This window comes from Filicampus tigris, chromosome 17 (assembly GCF_054856515.1).
Source record: "Filicampus tigris isolate MCC_2025a chromosome 17, RoL_Ftig_1.0, whole genome shotgun sequence".
Lineage (NCBI taxonomy): Eukaryota > Metazoa > Chordata > Actinopteri > Syngnathiformes > Syngnathidae > Filicampus > Filicampus tigris.
The window spans coordinates 392,931-405,520 of NC_141233.1; the positions used below are offsets into that span (position 1 = coordinate 392,931).

A 12,590-nucleotide genomic window follows, 5' to 3' on the forward strand; every position below is an offset into this window, starting at 1 on the left:
TCCCCCCACGCCACCCCCAGTGCCAAGTCTTTGTTGTCTCCCACCTCCACTTCCCAGGTGTGTGTTCCCGAGGCCAAAGCAGAACCCTGCACACTCTTCCACTCGCACTTCTCTGGATTGTTTGGACGCTGCTGTCCTTCTTTTAAACTCACGCTGGTCAGATCTTTAGACAGACTGAGTCCTGGACCGGCCGTGTTTGGGTCCAGAATGACGGGCCTGCAGGAAGCGACGAAGCTCCTCGAAATGCTTCTTAATCTTGCTTTCCACCTGCTTGCTCTGGACCTTGATGTACTTCACTTGTTCATTGCAGTTGTTTCTTAACTCATTATCAGGGGTGCACATAACTGGTACGCATGCGCAACAGAAATCACTGATGCGTAATGTCATGTGAGTCACGATGCGCCTTTGCGGACCTGTACACAGTGGCGCAACGGATCATCTTTGATCCATGAGCGGTACGGATCAAGCATCACGGTTCGGGCCGGGCGCGATCCGCAGAATGGTTGGTGAATAAAAACTGTGCGCGTTCACATTAAGTCAACGTAACAGAATCGATTCCTTTTTTTTCAAAGTCTCGTAGATTTGAGTTTTTCCGACTCCAAGTGTCTCCTGGATGTTTTTTACATTGTGTCCAGCTTCGCTTAATCGGATGCATTTCACTCTCTTTTCCATGGTAATTAACGTTCTTCTTCGTTTGGACCCCATGAGCCATAGACGAAAATGTAAATGAATACATTTTAAATCTTTTGCAATTCCAGCAAAACGCATGCCAAAGAAGTAACTTACACGTCGCCGTTTTGGATCCGATGATGGCGGAGCGGTCAAACTTTTTCCATAGTATCGAGTGGAAACTGCTTGAGTTTGCGCTACTGCAGGCTTCGCTATGGCTTCCGGGTTCATGATACAATATCGGAACTTCGTTGTAAGTTAAGGAATCGATCGTTAATGTAATGAAGTAGTAGAAAATTTAATGCATAGGCTAGGTTTTTTTTCGGGGTGAGGGAATTTCCGTTTGATCTATAATGATGGCGGAGTGGTCAAAGTTTTTCCGTAGTATAGAGGGGGACTGCTTGATTTTGCGCTACTGCGGGCTTCGCTATTGGTTCCGGATACCGGAACTTCAGTTGTCAGGAATCGATCGTTAATGTAATATAGGATTAGAAAATTTAATGCATACGTTGTTTTTCCGGGTGAGGGAATTTCCGTTTGACAGAGGTCCGTAGGGGGGAATACTTACTGTACTGTCATTCAGGAGACAGTGAGTACTGTGTGTAGACACATACGCTGAACTAATCCTGGATCATACTGAAGTACTGATTCTGACTCGCGGGATGCAAATAGTACTTTCTGCCTTAGGTCTAAAACTCGCATTAGGAAGTTTTGAGCAGTCTCTACTATTTTGAACTTCGGAAGCTAACAGCTTATAACGCTCTGTGGCACTTCTTTCTTGAAAATGAGAACGCAGAATGCGTCTAAGTGTGGGGAGGGTTAAGTTAAATTTCCCCTCCAAGTAGTTGCGTAGCTGCAAACCAGGGGACATAGCTCTTATAACATCATCAACTATTTCTATTTCAAAGCATCATCTGTTCAGTCCATTCTCAATCTGATGGGCAAGACTAGAGAATGTCAGTTTATCACTCTGACCTGGATCACCTATTTGACCTGAAATTTTGAACTTGCGCCAGAGTGAATTTAGCTGCGGTTGAGTATTGGCTGAGGACGGAATGCTCACTTGAGGACCTGGGGTGTTTTGGGGCTAGTGCAAAACATCCTTAACTGTCATAATCTGTTTGACTTTCAATCCTTGTTGCTCGCTTGTAGCTCTTAGACCCGCTGTTTCTCTCTCAACTCCTCTTATCTCTGGACCATGTGAAGTTTGCACTGTCATTATCAATGTCAAACTTCAATAGTGACATTTATTCCTTCAATAACAATTCGGACATGCCTTCATCCTCTAGCTCTAGTTCATCTCTTTCAAGATGATTCATAATGTGAGTCACCAACGATATACATGTTTTCCGTTTCACATTTCCAGATATGTTGAGAAAATCACATATTTCCAGGAGATCGCCTTTGGTCAGTGTATGCAACATTTCTGGTACCTCTTCTTGTAGCTGCACCATCATGCTGACAAGAGCAGGAAGTCCGTTGGTTGTACAGGAGTTGACACTGAACTGTAAGGCTTTACTTTTCCTCTGATGATCTCTAATTGGCCTCAGTTGACGGAAAGGTGACCCACCAGTTTTCCAGCTCTCCTGAGCAGCAACGGTTATCCCCTGCAATCTGCCTGGGTTGTAGTGTGAAGGATTTAGCTTGTTCGGAATTCAGCGAACAGTTCGTGCACACTGGACATCTGAACAGCAATCCCAGCGGTGCCTCCAAAATGTTACACCTTGAAGTTGATCTGAAAACAGGGAGAAATAATCACGACAGTGATTGTGTGCCCTCCCTAGACCGAATCCAAAAAGTAGAACGCTGCAAAACACGATCTCACACATAGACAATTGTAATTGTTAATTAATATTGATAATCTCATCAGGGGAGAGCACGAAAGCAGTCCCCCGCTACCAGAAATTGTGCAGTTGAGTTTCCCACATTTGGGGAATTCAGAAGGGTCAGTACGGCTGAGCCTCAGCCTGGGTGAACTACCTTCTTGACCATGGTATCTCCCTCCCACCCCTGCCAGGAAAGTATGAGTTGTACTACTCACCAGGCCAACATCTTTTGCACACACACCATCTTCAGTCACGGGCTCATCTGCGACATACGTCAACACATCCACACACGTACACACTGGATGTTGCATTACTCTTCCACCGGTTTAAGTACTACCATTTAGTCAGTGCATAACCCAAACCATCATGAATGAAGTACAGTAAAAATAATCTGCAAATAAACAATCCCATCATGCCTTGCTTCATTTCCACCCAAAGGTCAAAGCGAGAATTATCCCCGCCCCGAGCTTTTACAGCACTCACTTCCTGTTTGTTTGTGTGGTCAGGAACATAATTTAGTGCTGTAACAGCATACAATCTTTCACAACACTTCACTTAAATATGCTTCATTCGTCGACCACCAATTTTTTAACTCTATAGAAAATCTACATTTGAAACTATTATTTGGATGTCCATCGTACATTGTAAACATGGCATTCAAATAAAATTTGAAAAATGACAAATATCCTTGTTTACTTAGCACTTTTTGTATTAACGTGGATGGAGCGAGATAGCCTGTTCTTTTGGGGGGAAAGGTCTTTCTTGATAAAAGCATGACTTTGTATTCCTTGAAAATCTAAAAAAATGAGACTTCATTGAAACATGTTTTGGTCTCTTGTTGGGGCGGGGTATTTCATTAAAAAAACAACTAGACTATATCCTTCATAGTGATAGTTCATAGTGACAATGCAAACTTTACAATGTTACAAAATTTGTTTTCTTACTGCACTGCACTTAACAACGTCCGTAATCATCAGGATTGTTTGCAGCATTTCGACGATGTAGGATTGACACATACGTTGTTTTCTCATTCTTGTTGTTATCCAGCAGAGGGGGTGCACTGTTCCTGGAGGTACTGCAATACCAGGTCATTGCGTGGAGTGGATGGAGCAAGCCCTTATTCCATCTCCCAGTTCCAAAAACCAATTCAATATATGGTCCCCGGATAGGTGACGTATCAGATATTAAACTGATAAGAACAGATTTGTTCTTTCTTTTGAACAAGTTTTATTGTTACAATGGACAAATGTTATTTACATCCCTCCAATATGGAGCACAGTTTTATTTACAAAACAACATGTTAAGAAAATATCCTTGTAAACTTAAAAATCAACATGTTAAACTTAAGGTCCGCTGATAGTGTAGTGGTACACACGCCTGAGTTGTGTGCGGGCAGCGTGGGATCGATTCCCGCTCAGTGACAGTGTCTATGTGTGCCCTGCGACTGGCTGGCGACCAGTTCAGGGTGTAGTCTGCCTTCGCCCATTGACGGCTGGGATAGGCTCCAGCAACTCCCCGCGACCCTATATGGGATAAGCGGTTTGGAAGATGACATGCATGACATGTTAAACTTAATAATACAAGGTAAACTGCATAAAATACAAATGTTTAAAAAACAGATTAGATATGGCATATCGAGCATGTTGTACAGAAGCCTAGTGTCTCCCTGCTAAGTGGGACCTCATCCCACCCTCTCAAATAGCATTACTCCGGTTGAATCCCTTCATGGCGCCCATAGGAGTTCCTCACCCCTCTTGCTCCTTTTCCCCGGCCTCTCCCGGTGAGCCAGGCCGTCGCTGCCAAGACCTTTTCTGTGTAGCTCCGGTTCCCTCCTCCGGGCGGGCACGGACGACTCTTCGGCACGGACGACTCGGTGGCTGCGTCCTTGGACTGCCGCATGCAGCTGTCAGGGTAGCTGTGGCCATTCGGAGCACAGCTACAAGGAGGGTCTGTCTGTGCCTCCTTACCAGCAAGTTTCTGGAGGTCCAGATGGCGTCTTTGATGGTGGCCAGGGTGATCCACTGCTTGTGTTCTTTAGTGTTTTCTAACTGGCTCACACCATAGAGCACAAACTGTGCGTTTAATGGCTCCCCTGCTGGCAAGTCCGGGAATTGCAGGTGGCCGGCTGCCGCCCACAGGTCTACAGCAGCACTGCACTCCCAGAGGAGGTGCCTCACCGACTCGTGGGCGCCACAACTAGGTCGGAGGCAATTTGAGGACGCTGACATCCCTCGGGAGTGCATAGCGGACCTAACTGGGAGAATTTCATGGGCCACCATCCATGACAGGTCCCGAAGTCTGTTTGAGAGGGCAGGATGGTTGACATTACGCCAAACCATTGTGGGCTCACCGAATTCGAGGCCGCGAACTGGACTCACTGCTTCCCGCTTCTGCACAACAGAGACAAGAGATCTGTGATTTTTTAAAACATGACACTCTAATTTTTCCAGTTTAAACTTTCTTTAAAAATTCCTGATTAAAGAATAAGATGGTGGCAGATTAAAAGACACGGGGAGTCTTTAGTCAGTTGGTATTAATTTTAGTTTCCGGAGGTATGAACCCATTCAGAATGGTGTCATTGCTTGACTTTTCAGGGCACTTGATGAGCCAAGCTCATTTCGCAGGTGCAGGGTAGTCAGCGGTAGTCCTGTCTTTTCTGTCGCGGTCGACAGTCCATAAAATTGTGCTTGAGTCTTAGCTCTATTGAGTTTTGACCCAGAGGGCCTTCCATACCAGTCAGTCAAGTCCAAGGCCCTTGTCACAGAAAAAAGATCTGAACACAGAATGTTAAAATCGTCCATGTACAAGATGCACTTTGTTGTGAGTCCCCCGCCCCCAGGAATACTCACCCCCTTGACCATTTGGTCTGTCGGATGGCGTGTGCCACGTCAGGTGAAGTGATGGTACAATTGCTTAGATGTAATGGGCTAAGCCCCAGGAAGGAAAGGAATTACAATTGTCTTAAGGCTGCAATTCAAAATTTGGACACCAGGTTTCGCCAGAGCAGGCTAGGCCTTAAGCAGAATATAATTGGATACCAAGTCAAGTTCAATGCAGCACATATGGATAAGAATGTAGTATTGATGTTATCAAAATGACATTACAAAGATAATGACAAACTGATGAAAAACATGTTATGATACAAATGCCTTTGATTGAGATTAAGTTTTACTCTTAAGACAATACAGTGTGATTACTGTGTTAGGTCTTTCTTTTGAACAACCTTTTTCTTTGAACAAATGTTGTAAATCAATAACATGAATGTTTACCTTACTTAGAATAGATATTGCTTGAAACAGCCATCCATCCATCCATCCATTATCTCCTGCTTATCCGAAGTCGGGTCACGGAGGCAGCAGCTTCAGCAGGGAAGCCCAGACTTCCCTGTCCCCAGCAACATCTTCCAGCTCTTCTGGAAGGATCCCAAGGCGTTCCCAGGCAAGCCGGGAGACATAGTCTCTCCAGCGTGTTCTGGGTCGTCCTCGGGGTCTCCTGCCAGTGGGACATGCCCGGAACACCTCACCAGGGAGGCGTCCAGGAGGCATCCTAATCAGATGCCCGAGCCACCTCAACTGGCTCCTCTCAACGCGGAGGAGCAGCGGCTTGACTCTGAGTCCCTCCCGGATGGCCGAACTTCTCACCCTATCTCTAAGGGAGAGCCCGGACACCCTGCGAAGGAAACTCATTTCGGCCGCTTGTATCTGAGATCTTGTTCTTTTGGTCATGACCCACAGCTCATGACCATAGGTTACAGTAGGAACGTAGATCGACCAGTAAATTGAGAGCTTCGCCTTTCGGCTGAGCTCCTTCACCACGACAGACCGATACAGGGTCCGCATCACAGCAGACGCTGCACCGATCCGCCTGTCGATCTCCCGTTTCATCTTACCCTCACTCGTGAACAAGACCCCAAGATACTTGAACTCCTCCACTTGGGGCAGAATCCCATCCTCGACCCGGAGAGGGCACGCCACCCTTTTCCGACTGAGGACCATGGTCTCAGATTTGGAGGTGCTGATCTTCATTTCGGCCGTTTCACACTCGGCTGCGAACCGCTCCAGCGAGAGTTGGAGATCGCGGCTTGAAGAAGCCAACAGTACCACATCATCTGCAAAAAGCAGAGATGCAATACTGAGGCCACCAAACTGGACCCCCTCAACACCTCGGCTGCGCCTAGAAATTCTGTCCATAAAGGTTATGAACAGAATCGGTGACAAAGGGCAGCCTTGGCGGAGTCCAACCCCCACAGGAAACGAATCCGACTTACTGCCAGCAATTCAGACCAAACTCTGACATCGGTGGTACAGGGACCGGACAGCCGGAGAGGGCATGCCACCCTTTTCCTACTGAGGACCATGGTCTCAGATTTGGAGGTGCTGATCTTCATTCCGACCGTTTCAGGGGGCTCGGTACCCCGTACTCCCGAAGCACCCCCCACAGAACTCCCCGAGGGACACGGTCGAACGCCTTCTCCAAGTCCACAAAACACATGTAGACTGGTTGGGCGAACTCCTATGCACCCTCGAGGACCCTGCTCAGGGTGTAGAGTTGGTCCACTGTTCCACGGCCAGGACGAAAACCACATTGCTCCTCCTGAATCCTGGATTCGACCTTCCGATGGACCCTCCTCTCCAGCACCCCTGAATAGACCTTGCCGGGGAGGCTGAGGAGTGTGATCCCTCTGTAATTGGAGCACACCCTCCGGTCCCCCTTCTTCTTCTTAAAAAGGGGGACCACCACCCCGGTCTGCCAATCCAGAGGCACTGTCCCCGATGTCCACGCGATGTTGTAGAGACGTGTCAACCATGACAGCCCCTCAACATCCAGAGCCTTTATGAACTCCGGGTGGATCTCATCCACCGAGGAGCTTTTTGACTACCTCGGTTACTTCAACCCCAGAGATAGGAGAGCCCACCTCAGAGTCTCCAGGCTCTGCTTCCTCAGTGGAAGGCGTGTCGGTGGAATTGAGGAGGTCTTCGAAGTACTCTCCCCACCGACCCACAACGTCCCGAGTTGAGGTCAGCAGCACCCCATCTCCACTATAAACAGTGTTAATGGTGCACTGCTTCCCCCTCCTGAGACGTCGGATGGTGGACCAGAATTTCCTCGAAGCCGTCCGGAAGTCATTTTCCATGGCCTCCCCGAACTCCTCCCACACCTGGGTTTTTGCCTCAGCAACCGCCAGAGCTGCATTCCGCTTGGCCAGCCGGTGCCTGTCAGCTGCCTCCGGGGTCCCGCAGGCCAAAAAGGCCCGATAGTACTCCTTTTTCAGCTGGACAGCATCCCTTACCGCTGGTGTCCACCAGCGGGTTCGGGGATTGCCGCCACGACAGGCACCGACCACCTTGCGGCCACAGCTCCGATCGGCCGCCTCAACAATGGAGGCACGAAACATGGTTCACTCGGACTCGATGTCCCCCGCCTCCCCCGGGACGTGGGAAAAGTTCTGCCGGAGGTGGGAGTTAAAACTCCTTCTGACAGGGGATTCTGCCAGACGTTCCCAGCAAACCCTCACAATACGTTTGGGTCTGCCAGGTTGGACCGGCATCTTCCCCACCATCGGAGCCAACTCACCACCAGATGGTGATCGGTTGACAGCTCCACCCCTCTCTTCACATGAGTGTCCAAAACATGCGGCCGCAAGTCCGATGATACGACTAAAAAAGTTGATCATCGAACTGCGGCCTAGTGTATCCTGGTGCCAAGTGCACATATGGACACCCTTATGTTTGAACATGGTGTTCGTTATGGACAATCCGCGATGAGCACAGAAGTCCAGTAACCGAACACCGCTCGGGTTCAGATCGGGGGGGCCGTTTCTCCCAATCACACCTCTCCAGGTCTCACTGTCATTGCCCACGTGAGCATTGAAGTCCCCCAGCAGAACGATGCAGTCCCCAGGTGGAGTGCCCTCCAGCACACCCTCCAAGGACTCCAAAAAGGGTGGGTACTCTGCACTGCCGTTTGGTGCATAAGCACAAACAACAGTCAGGACCCGTCCCCCCACCCTCAGGCGGAGGGAGGCTACTCTCTCGTCCACCGGGGTAAACCCCAATGTACAGGCAATAAGTATGCCCACACCTGCTCGGCGCCTCTCACCCTGGGCAACTCCAGAGTGGAAAAGTGTCCAACCCCTCTCGAGAGGATTGGGACCAGAACCCAAGCTGTGCGTGGAGGTAAGAATAAGATAAGATAAGAATGCCTTTATTGATCCCACAGTGGGGAAATTTTCATTGTTACAGTAGCAAAGATATAGGTCACACAGGGGCGGCGGCATAATGTGGCCATTAATGTATAACATTGACAGCAAACATTTAGAATCAAACCTATGTAGATATACGCAGTAACATGTGTATATACACATGTGTATACACACCAACCTACATCTACATAAAAAATATGAGGAACACTCATTTCGGCCTGTACATAGTACAGAGGAAAAAATACTCTAAGTGACAGTGCTGCAGTGCTGTAGTGAAATGTAAGGAACAGCATTGGATAAAAATAAAACTAGACTAACAGTAGTTCGGAATGTTGAGTATTGCACGGTATTACAGTAGTGGGGAATATTGGGTATTGCACGATACGAGCTCAGGTGCAGGACTGCACAATTGCACTAATGACCGCCAGTTTGTAGAGAATACACAATGTTCTTGTTAAAGAGTCTGACAGCAGCAGGCAAGAAGGAACGGCGGAATCTCTCCTTTGCACAGCGAGGGTGTAACAGTCTGTCACTGAAGGTGCTGTGGAGTGCTGTTAGGGTGCCCTGGAGGGGGTGGTCCGGGTTGCCCAGCATTGATGACAGCTTGGCCAACATCCTCCTGTCCCCCACCGAGTCCACAGAGTCCAGGGAGCAGCCCAGGACAGAGCCGGCCCTCTTGACCAGTTTGTCCAGCCGCTTCTTGTCCCGGGCCGAGACGCCGCCTGCCCAGGTGACCACTCCCTGGAAGATGACCGATGCAACCACCGAGTCATAAAAGTTCCTGAGGAGTGTCCCCTGAACCCCAAAAGACCTCAGTCTCCTGAGTAGGAAGAGTCTGCTCTGACTCTTCCTATAGAGGGCGTCTGTGTTGTCGCACCAGTCCAGTTTATTGTTCAGATGAACACCCAGGTACTTGTAAGTTGAGACTCTCTCAACATCTGTTCCCCGGATATTCACTGGTGCAGGTGAAGAGTGCTGGCGCCTACCGAAATCCACCACCATTTCTTTGGATTTCCCCGCATTGATCAGGAGGCGGTTCTGCTGGCACCAGTCCACAAAACCCTGAGTAAGTTCTCTGTACTCCCGATCATCTCCGCCTGTGATGAGGCCGACAATCGCAGAGTCGTCAGAGAACTTCTGCAGGTGACAGGTAGGGGTGTTGTAGTTGAAGTCCGAGGTGTAGAGGGTGAACAGGAAGGGAGCCAAGACAGTTCCCTGTGGGGCCCCCGTGCTGCAGAGGAGCACGTCAGACACACAGTCCTGTGTCCTCACATACTGTGGCCGGTTTGTGAGGTAGTCCTGGATCCATGTGGTGAGGTGGTGCGCCACCCCCGCCCGCTCCAGCTTGTCTCCCAGTAGGGTGGGCTGGATGGTGTTGAAAGCACTGGAGAAATCAAAGAACATGATCCTCACAGTGCTCCCCGCCTTCTCCAGGTGGGAGAGTGAAGTGTGGAGGAGGTAGATGATGGCATCATCCACACTGATGCCAGGCTGGTATGCGAACTGGAGTGGGTCCATTGAGGAGCTCACCAGGGGGCGCAGGTGGACAAGGACCAGTCTCTCCAGGGTCTTCATCAGGTGAGATGTCAGCGCCACTGGTCTGAAGCTGTTGAGCTCCTTCGGGTGGGGGGTCTTTGGCACCGGGACCAGGCAGGATGTTTTCCATAGCTGGGGGACTCTGCCCAGCTTCAGGCTCAGGTTGAACATGTGCTGGACAATTCCACACAGCTGGTCTGCGCAGGATTTGAGGAGCTGGGGGCTGATGCCATCTGGACCCGCTGCCTTCCTCGCCTTCATCTTCTTCAGCTGGTTCCTCACCTGAGATGTTGTGAAGGCCAAGGCTGGACAGGAAGGAGTGGTGGCTATCTGGTGTAGCTGGGAGCTGGAGACTGTGGAGAAAAGAGGGGAGGGGGTGACACGCCCAGCAGGAGGAGTAGGTGGAGACTGCAGCAGGAGAGACTGAGTGGAGGCAGGCATCTGATCGAACCTATTGAAAAAGAGATTCAGCTCATTTGCCCACTGCAGGTCCCCCCCAGTCCGGGTCTTGGGTTGTCCGTGGCCTGAGATGGTCTTCAGGCCCCTCCAGACTCCCCTGGCGTTATTCTGCAGGTGAGCCCGACTATATCTAGTCGGAACCTCTCAGCCTCACACACCAGCTCAGGCTTCTTCCCTGCCAGAGAGGTGACATTCCATGTCCCAAGAGCTAGTTTTTGTTGCCGGGGATCGGACCGCCAAGGTCCCTGTCTTCTGCCACTGCCCAGCTCACACGGCACCCGACCCCTTTGGCCCCTGCCACCAGTGGTAAGCGCATGGGAAGGGGGACCCACGCGTCCTTTTCGGGCTGAGCCCGGCCGGGCCCCATGGGTGCAGGCCTGGCCACCAGGCACTCGCCATCGAGCCCCACCTCCAGGCCTGGCTCCAGAAGGGGGCCCCGGTGACCCGCGTCCGGGCGAGGGAAAACGTGGTCCATTAATTCTATTCTTCATAAGGGGTCATTTTGAGCCGTGCTTAGTCTGGTCCCTCACCTAGGACCTGTTTGCCATGGGTGACCCTACCAGGGGCATAAAGCCCCAGACAACGTAGCTCCTAGGATCATTGGGGCACGCAAACCCCTCCACCACGATAAGGTGACGGCTCACGGGGGGGTTTGTGTGAACATTATTTTATTATGTTTTAACTGCTTGAGCATAAAAAAGTGACATGTATTTTGTAAAAGTCCAACTTGGTGAACTATTGAACAAGAACAAAATGTTCTTTGTTGCAAGGCCTTAACGGGAAACAGATGGCCAGCAACTCAAGGGGAATAATGCCTTTTCTCAGCGATGAGTAATGCCTTTGACTGTAAAAACACAGTGTTGCAATCATTTTGCGGAACATGAAGTAAACAACTGGCTGGGTTTGTAAGGGACTTTCCGTGCAGGACTTCCCCTTTTTGAAAGGGACTTTTTCATGAGATCATTGCTAAAAAGACAAAGGTTATAAAAGCCAGCGTCTCGAGGCAACATTGCTTTTTCCTTAGCTGCAATGCGCTGGGCCAGTAGTGTGGATTCGCTCAGATAGAAGAAGAATTTTTGCCTTTTTCTGCTTTGTATTTTTGCTCAGCTGAAAAGGATTTCTTCTTCTTTCTGTGGACACATCTAAATTCTAGCAACGATAAGGTAACTTAAAAGAAGAGACGCACTACTGCGCATATAGGTTAAGCCAGCCGAGCGTTTCAATTCTTCGTTTTCCCCAAATTATCTTGTCAATAATTAGACCGTGTATTTTTGAGACTGATCACCTTGTAGTTCACCTAAATTAGACTTAGTATTTAACTGCATTTAACCGTTTACTATTCATTCATTTTCTCTATCCACAATCCTTACAATTTTATCGTTTATCGCAATTTTACTGTCTATCAAAGATTGTAATTTTTTGAGGACTTGATTTTGTTGGGACTTTTCTGTAACAATTCCAACATGTGATTTATCTGATTACTGATTGTATTCCATGTAAAGCTGGAATGATTATTGATTGATGATCATTGTTTGAATTATTACTATTTTCATCAAATCTCTTAAATTTGATCTATCTTTGTCATTCTTATCAACCCCTTATTATTTATAGTCACTCAACCTTCTTAAATGGAAGTACAGTTACCCCCTCATCACCGGGGCATTGTGTCATTATTGAACCCTAATAGTAACTGTGGCTTAACAATTAACGAATCTGTGGGGTCCTAACAAGGACACCTAAAATTCCTAGGTCAATGACAAGTGCAAGCGATTCATAGGGGATGGAGCTGCTTTTCAAAAGAAGTGTTTGTATTATTCTCTTTTATTCTAGGCGGTTACTCTTAAAGCGAATTTAAATTGGATTGGCTTCTTAAAACTGTGGCAGTTACACTCTAAAAA

The 12,590-nt window shown here is 48.7% G+C and overlaps 1 non-coding gene and 1 pseudogene across 1 annotated transcript; both read right to left on the reverse strand.

Annotated features, from left to right (window-relative positions):
* Positions 1 to 2,536: 2,536 nt before the first annotated feature.
* LOC147132785 (U1 spliceosomal RNA) lies at positions 2,537 to 2,694 on the reverse strand. Its single transcript, XR_015081936.1, has one exon. It is a non-coding gene; the product is annotated as a U1 spliceosomal RNA (small nuclear RNA).
* An 851-nt stretch (positions 2,695 to 3,545) lies between these two features.
* On the reverse strand, positions 3,546 to 3,724 carry LOC147132786 (U2 spliceosomal RNA; annotated as a pseudogene).
* Between the last annotated feature and the right edge of the window lie 8,866 nt (positions 3,725 to 12,590).